We start from the raw sequence: 14,616 nt of genomic DNA, 5'->3' as shown, positions 1-14,616 counted from the left end.
TGTCGGGACTCATTGTTACTTTCATGCATTTTGTTTACATGCATTTTTTAGTCCTTAGTTGTTTTTAGCTACTCTCTAAGTTCATCTTAAGGGTGAGTGTTAGAGTTATCATGCCTTAGCTAATAATTATTTATTTAATTATTAGTCTATTATCCTCTACACTTAAGCTAAACTTAGGTATTTAATAATATTGTAGGTATTTAATAATTATTATTAAATACACATTATCCCTTTAGGGTTTCTTTAGGGTTGCACACCTTTTAGGGTTGCACAATCTCCTTTTATAAGGATTGAATTGTATTTCTTTATTCAATTCTCTCTCTGAATGATAATATTTTTCTTCAGAGCCATTATTTCTTTTTTGCCCACATTCTTTTCTTGTGACAGGTAGTTTTCTTGCAGATGTTCTTGGGATCTCTGAAGTTGTATTTCTCAACTTCTTCAATATTGAACATTGGAGACAATGGAGGTAGGATGATATCCATCATCCTAAGCTAGATTCTCCCTTACGGATGATTCATTGCAAGAAAAAAACACTATTTGTGTCCATGAAGAAAATAGGGGACTTGACATTATTTGTCCCTTCTAGTAGCAAGTGAGGGGGTGGAGATAGTAATTCATTTGACTGCAAAATCCGATGAAAATTTCCAATGAAAGATGCATAATTAGATATTTCATGAATACATATGATATTTAATGTGAAATTTTCAATTTATTTTAAATTTATGCCCGACCTTCGTCAAAATTTCAATGAATTTTTTTTAATAAATAAAAGTGAACACGACGATTTATAAACTACTAATTTTATCATCAGATAAAATACACAACTAAACATTAGATTTATCCTTGGACATCAATTATATGTATGTATGTACACATATATGTATATGTATACGTATACATATATATGTGTATATACCTATATATATATATACACATTATGTATATATATATATATTGATTTATTTATTTATTTATATTAATAAATATATATTATTAATTTTTATATGTGTATATATAAATATATATCTTTAATATAATATATATTTAAGTTAGACCAAGTTATGGGTACCTAACATCATGGTCCCACACTATGATGCTAGTAATAATTAATTATTTTAATTTCCATAAAAAACTTCCAGCCACAATCCTAATGGGTTGTGCAAAGAATCTCGTCCATTAGATTATTTTAATCTCTATCATTGGATCTTAGGGCTTCAAAGAAAAACCCTAACATATTTTAAGATGGAAAGTAACCCTATTCTCTCATTTGAACATTTTCTCAAGCTTTCTAACCCTAGCCTCCTCCATTGAAGCTATTGTTGCAAGTTTCTCAAAAGTGCTTCATCAAACAAGCTATGGAATCAAAGCTCTAATTTTTTTCTTATATTGTTTACAGATTTGCAAGTTGGGAAGGAGTGGCAGCCATATGCATTTGTGGGAGATCTAAATCTCCATTTTATTTATTTTGGGTTTGTACCAATTTTATTTTGAGATTTTTTTTATTTGCCTCTTATTTTCTTAGAACCCTAGATCTAATTTTTCTCTTATATTGTTTGCATATATCTAGTTTGGGAAGGAGTGGTGGCCATATGCACTTTTTGGGAGATCAAAATCTTCATTTTATTTGTTTTCATTTTGCACCAATTTTCTTTTGATATTTTTTTATTTCCCTCGTGTTTTTTCAATAAAACCCTAGATCTAATGTCATTTTTCTTTTGTTTCCAAGTGCAGATTAGGAAAAAATGGTGACCATTTGATACATGGAAAATTAAAATCTCCATTTTATTATTTGCAGAGATTTTTATTTTGATATTTATCATTTTTTAAAGTTTTTTATTTGGTTCTGGGAGGGTGTGGGGAGTCGCGGCTCTACCCATGATCCCCCCCATGGGCACGGTTGTGGGTTACCACAACCATGGCAGCCACGACTCTGGTTTACCACAACTATGGAGGCCACGACTGTGACGTCCACATCCATGGAACCCACAACTATGGGTCTCCATAGTTGTGGAACCCACGAACTGTGGCATCCATAGCCATAGAACCCACGGCCTATTGTGTCCCACAGAGCTGAGGGGTTTCCACGGATTTGTGGAAACCACAGGTCGTGGGTCTCCGTAGAAGTAAAAAGTATTTTTTTTAATTAGAGTGTGTCTTAGTTGGTTTGTCCAACTCCCCATGAATGTTGATTCTTCCTCTTTGAAGAAACTGATCAACTTCTTCCTCAGGGTTCATCTCCAATATCTCAACGATATTACCCACTTTTCTATCATCTCTGATTTTAAATTTGGCATGCTTCACAGGGACTGAATGTAGTCAAAGTCTGAGACCATGATCTGAACTGGATGATTTCAGCACAAGGATGAGATAATTTCACAACATATGAATTGGGCTGTAAGATATTGTCCCTGGTAGCCTCTGGTAAATGTATATATATGTATATATAATATACACACACATATATATATACCATATATATACATATATATACATATATACATATATATACATATATAAACATATATACATATATACATACATATATACATACATATATATATATATACATATATATATATATGTATGTATACATATGTGTATACATATATATATGTATGTATGTATATGTATATGTATACACATATGTATACATACATATATATATATATATACATATATATATATGTATACATATATGTATACATACATATATGTATACATATATGTATACATATATGTATGTATATATGTATATATATGTATATATGTATATATATGTATATATGTATATATATGTATATATGTATATATATGGTATATATATATGTGTGTGTGTGTATATTATATATACATATATATACATTTACCAGAGGCTACCAGGGACAATATCTTACAGCCCGATTCGTATGTTGTGAAATTATCTCATCCTTGTGCTGACATCATCCAGTTCAGATCATGGTCTCAGACTTTGACTACATTCAGTCCCTGTGAAGCATGCCAAATTTAAAATCAGAGATGATAGAAAAGTGGGTAATATCGTTGAGATATTGGAGATGAACCCTGAGAAAGAAGTTGATCAGTTTCTTCAAAGAGGAAGAATCAACATTCATGGGGAGTTGGAAAAACCAACTAAGACAACCTTCGACGAGAAGGACAAGATGTTTATGTTAGTACTTGGAGCTTCAGAGGGAGTAGCGAGAGGATTTTCTTTATTTGATTTCCAAGGATCTTGGTCACATTGGTTCAAAGGGAGTAGATCACGTCAATATGGTTTCTATAATGATCAACATTCAGAGGACTATGGTTCGTGGGATGGAGTCCCATGCATGTAGGTTGAAAGGCCTTTATGTTGACATCTAAGATATGATATTCATGGAATGGAGTGTCATGATACTTTGTGAGCTTAGAGTGATGCAAACTCCAACCTTGAATTTTATGATAAATCAAAACATGTGGAGATCAGGTATCACTATGTTAGAGACATGGTGGAAAGAAATGCCATTCAGTTGAGATACATTAGTATTGTTGAGCAGACGACAAATATTCTCACCAAGCCTCTCTTCAGAATTAAGTTTGTGTTTTTTCGAGGTAAGCTTGATACAGTGGAGAATGAAGCCCTAGTTGACATTGAGTCTCAACATCATTGAATTGTTTATATTTTTTTTATATGTATTCTTACTATGTGCTAGAAATGTTGGATCATCCTACAATGGAAGAAAAAACCTCAAACACACACATGAAACATTACATTAGATTTAGTAATCATAAAAACATGTTGGTGAACCAAAAACTCTCAAAATCGATCCATGCTCCTCTATCTCTAAAGATCCTTAACATTCAAGATGGTCCTCACTTGGAAGAGCACTTGATCTCTTGGATGTCAACCTAGAGAACGAGATTTAAATGATGATTCTAAGATAAAAATGAACACAAATAAGATCCTAGTGAATGCTAAGATGATGATATTAATGAGAGCTAAGGATGCAAGATGAAAATATAGTTATGATCAAGATGGTGGAGATGATATGAGGCTAAGTTAATTCCAAATTGAAGATTATGATTAGATAATTAAGATAGATGAAGATATAAAAGTATGTAAGTAATATGCAATTTAGGCTAAATGATCTAAAACCTGATGCAATTAAGATAAATTATATTATGCTAATGCTAGAAGACTTAGATGCTTGAAGATGACAAATGAGCGCCTTGATAACCTGCAAAATGACTATAATTTGGATGCACAATATTGGGATCCTTGAATTGAAGAAATGAGCTCTATTTATAGGCAAAAGAGAGAAATGAATAGTTGAGATTGAGTAATCTCAACAAGGGCTAGGATTGAAAGTTATCAATCCATGGGAGAGATTCAATCCAATCCCAAGTTGACAAATGTCACCTTGAGAGGGATTGAGAGGATGATAAACAAGCATTAGATGCTAAGCAAGCAATTAGGGATAACCTCTAGGAGTGACATCATTGGATAATGTCATTAACCAGGGAGGAATGCTATTACTCAAGAGGTAAACTCTTGTGCAACATGGGAAAATGGTTAAAGGGACAACCATCATGGTTAAGGGGTGTGGGCTTGTAAGAGGCATTACATTCATTTTGAAGACTTTATAGGTTAACTTGCTAGAGGGTAGATAACCTTCAAGTCTCATGTAAGAGCCTTACAAGTTTGGAAGACTCAACAAGTTTACTTGCTGAAATAGATAAAGTCTTACATGAATTTTGAAGACTTTCTTCCAAATTTGGAGAAGTGACTCCCCCAATAGGAGATTAGACATGATTAGGATGGGATTATGAGGTTTCTAGAAGGATGATTAGGGGAATAATGAAAAATGTATGATTTTGCAAGTGGCTGAGGAAAATAGGTATTTTAGCAAATTAAAATGATTTAATTTAGCCAAAAGAGATGCAACTTGCATTTGTAGGATTTTTCTAGTGGGGGGACTGTTCACAATAAATAATGATTTATTTATTTGCAAAGAGGATTTTCAATTAAATGTGAGTTTAATCAAAAGGGGAAAAGTGGATTTTAATCAAATAAATAAGATTTATTTAATCAATGTCAACTTTAAGATTTAGAAGAATAGGGATATTAATTAGAGGAATAGGGATATTAATTAAATCTTAATTCAATTAATTGGAAGAATTAGGGATAATTAAATGAATAAAATTCACTTAATTCATTGTGCAACTCTTAGGTGTCTACATTTTGCCCCTCTTTTAGTCAACGTATGACCACATGTTGATTCAAAGAAAAACACTCAATTTGTCGCCAAAATTTTTCGATATGATGTTGTTACCAAAATTATCGATATGTTTCCCTAGATATGAAAAATTGATTTCGATATGATATGCTGATGTGATTTTGTCGATATGAAGTTTATATGAGATAAATATGGAGATTCGACAGGATAATGATGATATGCCCCCTCGAGCGATAAATTTAGAAAAATTGCAGTTTTTGAGAGAGCAACGCGAAGCACAATGATTTTTAGGGATTTTTAAATTTTGGATTTTTTTGGATTTTTTTTTTAAATTTTATCGCCTGATAGATTTGATTAAAAAAATGATATTTAAAAGAAATGGGACTAGGACTATGCGGGGATAGTGCGTACATACCCCACACATCCACTAAGGCATCACAACTTCCTGTGTCAGCATGGGCTATTGATGCAGGAGCATCCCCGGTTCATAGCAATCTTGCATCAACCAAAAAAAAATTCTTTATGTTTGTAGTTTCAGCATTTCTTTTTGTATGTCCTAGTGTTGGCTCACCGGATCCTGTGGATTTGGATTCTACTTGAAGACTTGATCATCTTTCTTATTTCCAGACCACATTGTATTTGGATTAGGCAAGTTATCGCTATCGGTTTCCTTGATAGTTTCCTATTACCAGTTGACAGTTTCTTGTTACCTATTGCCTGGACATATTTTGGTGATCTATCGGAGCCCCTTCTGAATTTTGCGAAGCCTTGGGCATTGATTCCAATGTTCCTTGGCATGTGGCTAACCTTTTCCCGTGATCTACACTTCATCCTTTGGATTCTCCAAAGGAATATCTTGGTGGAGGCTGACCTTGTTGGTTTTACATGTTAGGTCTTGTTCTTCAGGTTTTGATCCCTTTTTGGACTGACCAGATCCCTTGGATCGTATATATAATTGTAATTGTGCATTAGAATGCATTGATCAAAGAATCAAGTAGCTAGACTAAGTGTAGAAGATATATCTTAAGATTAAAGATCCCAGTTGTGACCTATTATGTATTTTGAGCATGTTCTAGCAGGCCTCTGAGTCGGTTATGTTGTAACCCGGTTGTTACTGGTTGGTTGTAATCAATTTTAATGTTTTTAATACAATATGTTTTGCATTGCCTCTATCATATCTTTGTGTTTTTGTTGTGTTACTCTTGCTACCGGTCCGGATTGATCTCTTTGAGGTTGCTCCTAACCGATGACTGCTTCAGCTATATAAGACTCCAAGGGCCCATTTGCACCTCATTTGTGCACTTGTTAGTTGAGAATTGGAGCTCTGGAGTGGAGAGGAGAAATAACACCCACTACCATCTTCATCGATTCGAGCAAGTTCAGAGGTTCCAAAGTCCTCCGGAGTACGGGCCACTTGTAAGTTCAACTTTCTAACCCTCTTCGTAAATTTTTAGCTTAGATTTTAGTCGATTTAGCTAGTTTTTTTTTTAAATTTAGCGCCCTACGCTTTCTTTTCCCCATTTTTATTTTTCTAATCTTTTAGCGCATTTGATTTATTTTTTAGCACATCCGATTTTTATTCTCGCGGATTTGATTATTTCCATCACACATACAATTAATTGTTTAGCGCATATCATTAGGATTGTAGCGTATATGAATTTTATTTTCACACATATGGAAATGAGATTAGCCCATATGATAAAAAAATTAGCGCATATGAAACAGTGCACATTTTTTTGAATTTTGAGAAATTTTTAACATGTCCAATTTTGATTTTTAGGTTTGTTATGAAGTTTTTACACCCTGTCGATGTGTCGGTTTGTGTCTTTTGTGTCATTTTTTATGTTGATTGTGATGATTTGTGATTTTGGGTCGGTATGAGCCGGTCATCAATATGAGTCAGTTCGATATGGGTCAAAATTTGGTATGGATCAAGTCGGTCAAAGTCAATATGTTTCAAGGTCTATACTAGTCGGATCGCGATATGGGTCTGCTTGTCAATATGGTTCAATGTCGATATGGGTTTGTTTTTGATATGAGTCAATGTCGATATGGGTCCTGAATTTGATATTGATCTTGGTTGATATGAGTCAATGTCGTTATGGTTATGAATTTGATATGGATCTTGGTCAATATGGGTCAATGTCGATATGGGTCAATGTTGTTATGGTTCTAAATTCGATATGGATCTTGGTCAATATGGGTCAAAGGCCGGTCAAAAGGATGCGTAATTTGCGTTCTTGATGTCGATATGAATCTGGAGGTCAATATGGTACTGATTTCTATATGGTTCTTCCATTTGATATGTTGCTTGTTTTTTATATGGTGCTTGTTTTCGATATGATACTTGGTCTTCGATATGGATCTTGTTATCAATATGAAACTTGGTTTTTTGATATAGGTCTTGATTTATGATATGATGCTTGTTTTTTGATATGGGACTTGTTGCTCGATGTTTGATATAGGACTGGTTGATTGATTCTCGATATGATGATTGATTTCGATATGGTTTTTGTTTGATTGATAAGATACTCCCTGTGATGTCATGACTCTCATCACTTGATAGATGCCTATGTTGATTGATTGTTGATTTCTTGATTTCTTAGGATAGATAAAACTGATATAATTCCCCTTTGTTGATATAGGTCCATTGAGGTGTTCTTTAGCTTTAGGAGAAATACCCAAAGACCCTGTCTATGAGAGATCATTTGACATCCGATGATTTAGTAGTTATAGAGGCCTGTAGTTTGATACACTTGCTAGAGATGCCTTCCTATTAGAAGAATAGGGATCTACTCAACGCGTTGGCTGAAAGGTGACACATTGAGCACAACACCTTTTATTTACCCACTAGTGAGATCACAGTCACACCCAAGGACATCTATCAGATTCTTTGAATTCTAATTTGAGGGGAGTTGGTCGTCTATGATATGGAGGAGGTTGGTGGAACAAATTCTCTATGAGAGGTGTTTTGTGATCCACATCTTTTTGGTTATTCAGTGGACTTGTAGGACATGGTGGATAGGTATGCCGCACTCCCTTCAGTATTGGCAGGCTTGATCGATAGCTTCGTGATTCCTCATAGGAGGTCTCATGGGTTGTCATTTGGATGGGGTCAGGTTCTATGACAGATGGTACAATAAAGAAGCTGATATGCATGGGGTATATGTCTTCTTGCTCACTTATAGCATGAGCTCCACCAGGTTGTGTATGATGAGGTGACCAGTTCAACTTTTGGGTGTGCCCTAACACAGATTTGGACATGGGAGCATATAGAAGTGACTCATCAAATTGCGGATAGATTTAGACTAGCAAGAGCACCCTATGTGATGATGTATAGACAGGTCACTTCCCATCCCATGCTTGGGAAGTTGGAGTATTGGAGATGGGTCCTAGATGATATGGAGACGGTGGTGTGGAGATCGTATCGGTATTGTGAGCCTTGGCTAGAGGATAGATTGGAGGTGCCATATTTGTTTTTGAGTAGGTTTTTGTTGGGTAGGACCCCCTATGTTGTAGAGTGGTTCATTATTTCTCGGGTATATCGGTAGTTTGGTCGTGTGCAGCCTATGTCGTAGGGGATGGTCGTGTATGCTAGGGTGCACAAGGAGAGGATAGATTGGGGGCCAACACTAAATTTTTCCTCATCTCGTGCCGAGATCTACTCCTTGCCCTATTTTGTATGGAACATGCAGGTGGATGTATCTAATGTAGGCATGATAGATGAGTATGCTTAGTGCAGTCACATAAATCTATCCATTTTAATTAAGTGAATATTTGCTATTTATTTGATTAAAAATCCAGTAGCCATCAGTTAATTAAATTAATATTTAATTAATTCATCTTGAAACATTCTCCTATTAATTAAATAAATTATTCAATTTATGTTAATTAATTCATTCAACCAAATTCACACTCAATTAAATGAATAAATACTATTTATTCAATTTAATCCTCTTTCCTCTTTTAAATAAATTAAATAAAACATTTATTTAAATCATTTATTCCCCCACTTGCATTTTCCTACATCTCCCACTTGCCCTTCCTAAATTCTTCTAGAACCTATCTAATCCTAATCAATTAGCCTAATCCATCCCCTAATTATTATCACATTCCTAAGCAACTTGGAGTCACTTCTCAAAGACTTCAAAGTCCTTGAAAAGCATTTAATGCTTTGTGTGTTCAACAATTTAACCTCTAAAGTCTTACATAACCATTAATGGCTCTTAAATAACCATTTATGGTTTATTAAACTTGCACTTATGTGTCTCCTCAAGCATTTATTGCTTTGACCATGGTTATCCCTTTTGCCTTTGCACAAGAGTTTATCCATTGGATAAAAGCTTTATTCTTTGAATAAAGAATTTATTCATTCAACCTAACCTTGATCTTAATTCCCAAGTTAACTCTCAGGTCATGTCAAGCATTTAATGCTTCTTCCATCTCCTCTCAACCCATCTCATGTTGACACTTGTCATCCTGGGATTGGGTTGAAAGCCATCACATGGATTTAATATCATTCAATACTGACCCTTGTTGAGATTACTCAATCTCAACCATCCATTGCTCTATTTTTCCTATAAATAGAGCCCATTTCTTCATAATCCAGATCCTGAAAACATGTATGCATCTAAGTTATAGAGAATTTTAGAGAGCATTTAGCATAAATCATTAATATTTTGTCACTTTGGTTTAAAATAAATCATTTTAACATCATAGCATCTAGCATTAGTTTTTTATTCACATTTAGAGTAAATACTTCAATCTCAAACCTCCATAAGCATCCATAGTGCAAAAAGTTGTTGAGAGCTACACTAGTTTGGAACTTGGAGAGGAGAGGAACAAAGGAGAAGGAGCTAAGAGCATGATAAAAGGCATTTGGAGATGTCTTGTGGTATTTACTTCCATAGTTAAATCCTTTATCATATTTTTAGTGTCTCTTTTGATATGCTTGCTTAGATTAGTTTTTGGTTAAATAACACTAACCTTTGATCCTTGTTTCTTGTTGTTTTTGTGTGTTATACGACCATGAGCTTGACTCTAACCTTGCCCCATTTTGCAGAGCATCATTTGGTGAACCTGACGTGAATCCAAACACCCAAAAACATTTTTTTTAAACACAACTAACTTGTTTGCATGTTGAGCTTGACACACAGGTCACACTTTAGCGCTTTTGATCACGTTGTAGTGCTATTGCAATTTACAATAGCACTATCGTCTCAAATTTAGCGCTATTGACCGTCTTTTAGTGCTTTTGTGACTTAAATAGTGCATTTGTGATTGTTTCAACGCTTTTGTTTTTGCTATCAGAGTTTTTATTTTAGTGTTGTTGTCTTCGTATTAACGTGTTTGTGTTAACTAGCACTTCTGTTTGCACACAGAATGGGGCTATTGTAACAGAATGGTGTATAAAAAAGACCATGTAACCGAAAAATAATTTTTCTTAGGCTTGTGGAAGCCCTCCCTATTTTGGATTTTACTAACCACTTGTTCCTTGTGCAGGTCTAAACTAACTTCATTTACTTGTTCAAAAATGAAAATTTTACATTTGGTGCTATAAAATTGAACAAACAAATTTTCATTTCTTGCGAGATTAGGACAAAATCTATTTGGGTGCTATAAAATTGAACAAACAAATTTTCATCTCTTGCAAGTTAGGATACACCCTCCTTTTGGAGCTTAAAACAAGACAAAAGCAAATTTCCTTTTATTGCATCAAACTTAAGAAAAACTTACAATCAACACTTCAAATTTTGGTGCAAGTAAAAAAAACAATCAACTTGTTTTATTTTACAAAATGGTTAATTCAAAGCAAAACGAGCTCTTAATTCAGTTGACCAGGATTTCCAAATTCCTAGATTACAACACATTGTTTTTCAAGTTAAAAAGAACCTCATGGTTGTTGGAGCAACATCTCCAAATAGATAAAAAATCATTGCGATGACAAGTTGAAAAGAACAAGTGTATTTTGTGTTTGGCACACTTTTGCAAAAGAGAGTTTGTCGAGTGGTCCTACTTCTAACACACACTATCCTCTCCCTTGGCTTTCGTGGTCCTAGGTGCAAGAGAAAAGTGTTAGTAACACTCAAATTTTTATCTTTCTAAGAGAGTCCTGCCAAGAGACACATCACTCTTGGGAATGACCTTGTGCGGTAAATCCTTTGAGTTGCTATAGAAATCAGGTGAGAGCAAAATTTGTAGCCTTGGGTATAGCTGTTCCTACAATGTAACTTGCCGAAAGGACAAATGGGCCCCACCACAAGTTACAAGGCTCTTAAGTGAGTCACTGCAGAATGAACTTATGTCCAAAAACATTGAACATTACTAAACACCTTTAAGTAGTAGCCCACTCTTTCTATTGATTGAGGATATTTGTGATATAATTCAATGCAATAGCATAGATGTTTTTGCTCCCAAGATACTCAACACACATATTTCCTTGAGTAGAAACATATCTTTTTAAAAAGTCACTTATGGCTTGATGAAAGTGATGACTCCCCCATCATAGGGATCATCTATTTGTTATGCTCATGCAAGACTTAGTATATCACATCCTTACCTGCCACGGCGAGATTCATAAGGTATGTAGTACCAAAGTCGAATAAATATCAAGATGTGGGTTGAATTTATCGCAACTGGCCATTTGACCTTAGGGATAAAAAGTGTTTGAAGTGTTTTCATTTTTGAGTCAAGACCAGTACAAATTGAGCCGACTTCAGGCTTTGGAAAACCACCTAAAATACATTTAAAGGAAAGGGTCATAAAAAGTCCAAGGATTGGGTTGATCTAGACCCATACCCATTTGTGCCTTTTGAGGCAACATTCTTGTGTTTGTGTGCTTACTTTGTTTTCTTGTCAAAGAAACATCCTAAAATCCAAAATTCAAAACAAGTATTCATCCAACACAAACATTTTCAAAAGATCAAAAACAAAGAACAAGAGTATCAAACTATATGACCATTCTTCACATCTTGAGAAAGAAGAATCTTCATCAACACATCAACTTGAAGAAAAGACCATTGAGCTCAAAGACTCTTATCAAAAAGAGGAAATTCTTCTATCTTAATAGACAAATCTTTGTTTCTCATAGAGCCTTCTTACGTCACATGTGTCTCTATCTTCAAGGGAAATCAAACGAATTCGATCAAGAGTCATTAAACCGCAAAGCTTTTATGCAATATAGAGCTTTGAGTTATCACAAAATCAAAGGAGGCAAGATCAATCCTGAATTTTTTCCAGACATTTACATCACATACAACATAGCTCGAGAAATGCTACCAACGCTCGAAAGGGAAGAAGAAGAGTTTCTTCCTTATGTAACACAAAGCTTTTATTGAAGTTAAAATATTTCATCCATTATCACATTCCCATATCATCAAATCCATTTCAACTCTCAAAGAATCAAGAGGTTTTGTCCTAAGTTCTTTTTTCCAAATTGCTTGAATCAAACACAAACACACCACTTTTTAGAATATCTCTACATCTAGGATAAACTCATCCTAAGAGATATTTCTACGCAGGTTAAAACTAGTCTATGAGTGAATCCTCTCATTACTAGGTAGTTAAGTCTGTAACAAATCTCAGATTTCTCTAAACCTTATCACATCAAACCTTATCAAAAACAACAAGCAATTCAAGAAGGAAACTTTGGTAACATCTACCTGTAAAGTGCTAGAGATCCATATGCAACACACCACACCAACCATAAATCTCTCATTTCATCAACAACTCATCATCATTTTCACCCAACTTCAACAAAATCTTGTAAACAAAATGGCTCATACCAGGTCACGATCTAGACAACAAGAAATTGAAGAGGAAGAGTAGGAAAGTATCAATGAGTTCCAAGAAGCCCTTGGAGGAAATGCAAATGATGAAAACCCAAGTACTCTGACTCCTACAAAAATAGAAAGGGCACAACATAACCCTCTCTTTATCAGATTTTCCGACAAAATACTCAAGAGCAATGCGGATGCTCACTTTTTAAAACTTGCTCAAGAAAGAGCCAAACTCCCCTCTGACTTTGATCTTGCACAACTAAGACAAGCATCAGAATGACAAAGTCAAGATGAGGAAGAAAGAAGTAGAGATCCCATCAGATATAACATTCATCAAGGTAACCCCCCTCCTCCTCCTCCAAATGAAATAGTGATGTTGCGGCAACAAGTTGAAAATCTCGCCCAACAACTTTGTAGTGGTGTGAAGACTAATCAATTTTCACTCAATGACATTTGTCCCTATCTCTTTGATAGGAATCTTCATATGCCACCTTTTCCGTGAGGGTTCGAAACACCCAAGTTCGAAAAGTATAGAGGAAAAGGAGATCCTCGTGATCATGTTAGAGAATTCCATTCAGCTTGCCTCGAAGTGGCATACAAGGATATGTACCTCATGCGCCTTTTTCCCCAAAGCTTGGGAGGAACAACCACATCATGGTTTTCTTGATTACCCAGTGGCATTAGGACATTTGAAGAGTTAGTCCAAAAATTCTTGGCACATTACTCTCACAACATTGAACGTGATATCACGATGGCTGATCTATGTAACACTAAACAAAATTCAGGTGAACTATTTTCAGTCTTTCTACAATGATGGCATCAAATGTCTAGCAGACGTTCTCTTCAATTATCTGAACAAGAACTAGTGGAAATATTTATTTCCAACTTAAACGAAGAAATGGAGCTTCACCTGGATGTCAAAGACACAGACTCTTTCAATGACATGATCACCAAAGGCTTAAAATGTGAGTGGGCTCTCATCAAGAAAAGACTTATCAAAATCTATAATGAGGCAAAAGATGGCCCTCGCCCATGCTTCAATAGTGACAAACCAGGCTTCTGGAACAAAAATAAAAAATATCATCAACGACGGGGTTGTGGATGCAAGAACTATCAAAAGTGCACAACCTGTAGTTCGATTTGAAGGACAGAATCCCCCACCTCAGACTAACATAGTTGCTCCTCCAAATCAAGGCCGCATCACATCTCAAGATGAACCCAGACAGCGTCAACAAAAACCAAAGCGAACATACACTCCCTTAGGGGAACCCATGGAAACAGTATTACGTCAACTGGTTTCTCAAAATCTGGTAACCTTACCCAAAACATCAAATTATGAACCTCAAGTCAAACCTTCATGGTGGAGGGATACCGAACATTGCAATTTCCATCAAGGGAAAGGACATAAGACAAGCAATTGTCACATATTGAAAGATCTTATTCACGATCTTATTGATTGAGGTGAAATCAAAATCGAAGGACATGACCCAGAGACAACAAACAATGATCATCTTATGTTTAAAAATCCACTTCCATCACAAGATCAAAGGGGTCCTTCTACTTCAGGGAGAAACACAGATACCACCAATTATACGCAAGCCGTGTTTAATTATACTGTGAAT

Source organism: Cryptomeria japonica, chromosome 6 (genome assembly GCF_030272615.1).
Source record: "Cryptomeria japonica chromosome 6, Sugi_1.0, whole genome shotgun sequence".
Lineage (NCBI taxonomy): Eukaryota > Viridiplantae > Streptophyta > Pinopsida > Cupressales > Cupressaceae > Cryptomeria > Cryptomeria japonica.
Note: the sequence above shows the minus strand (reverse complement) of the source record.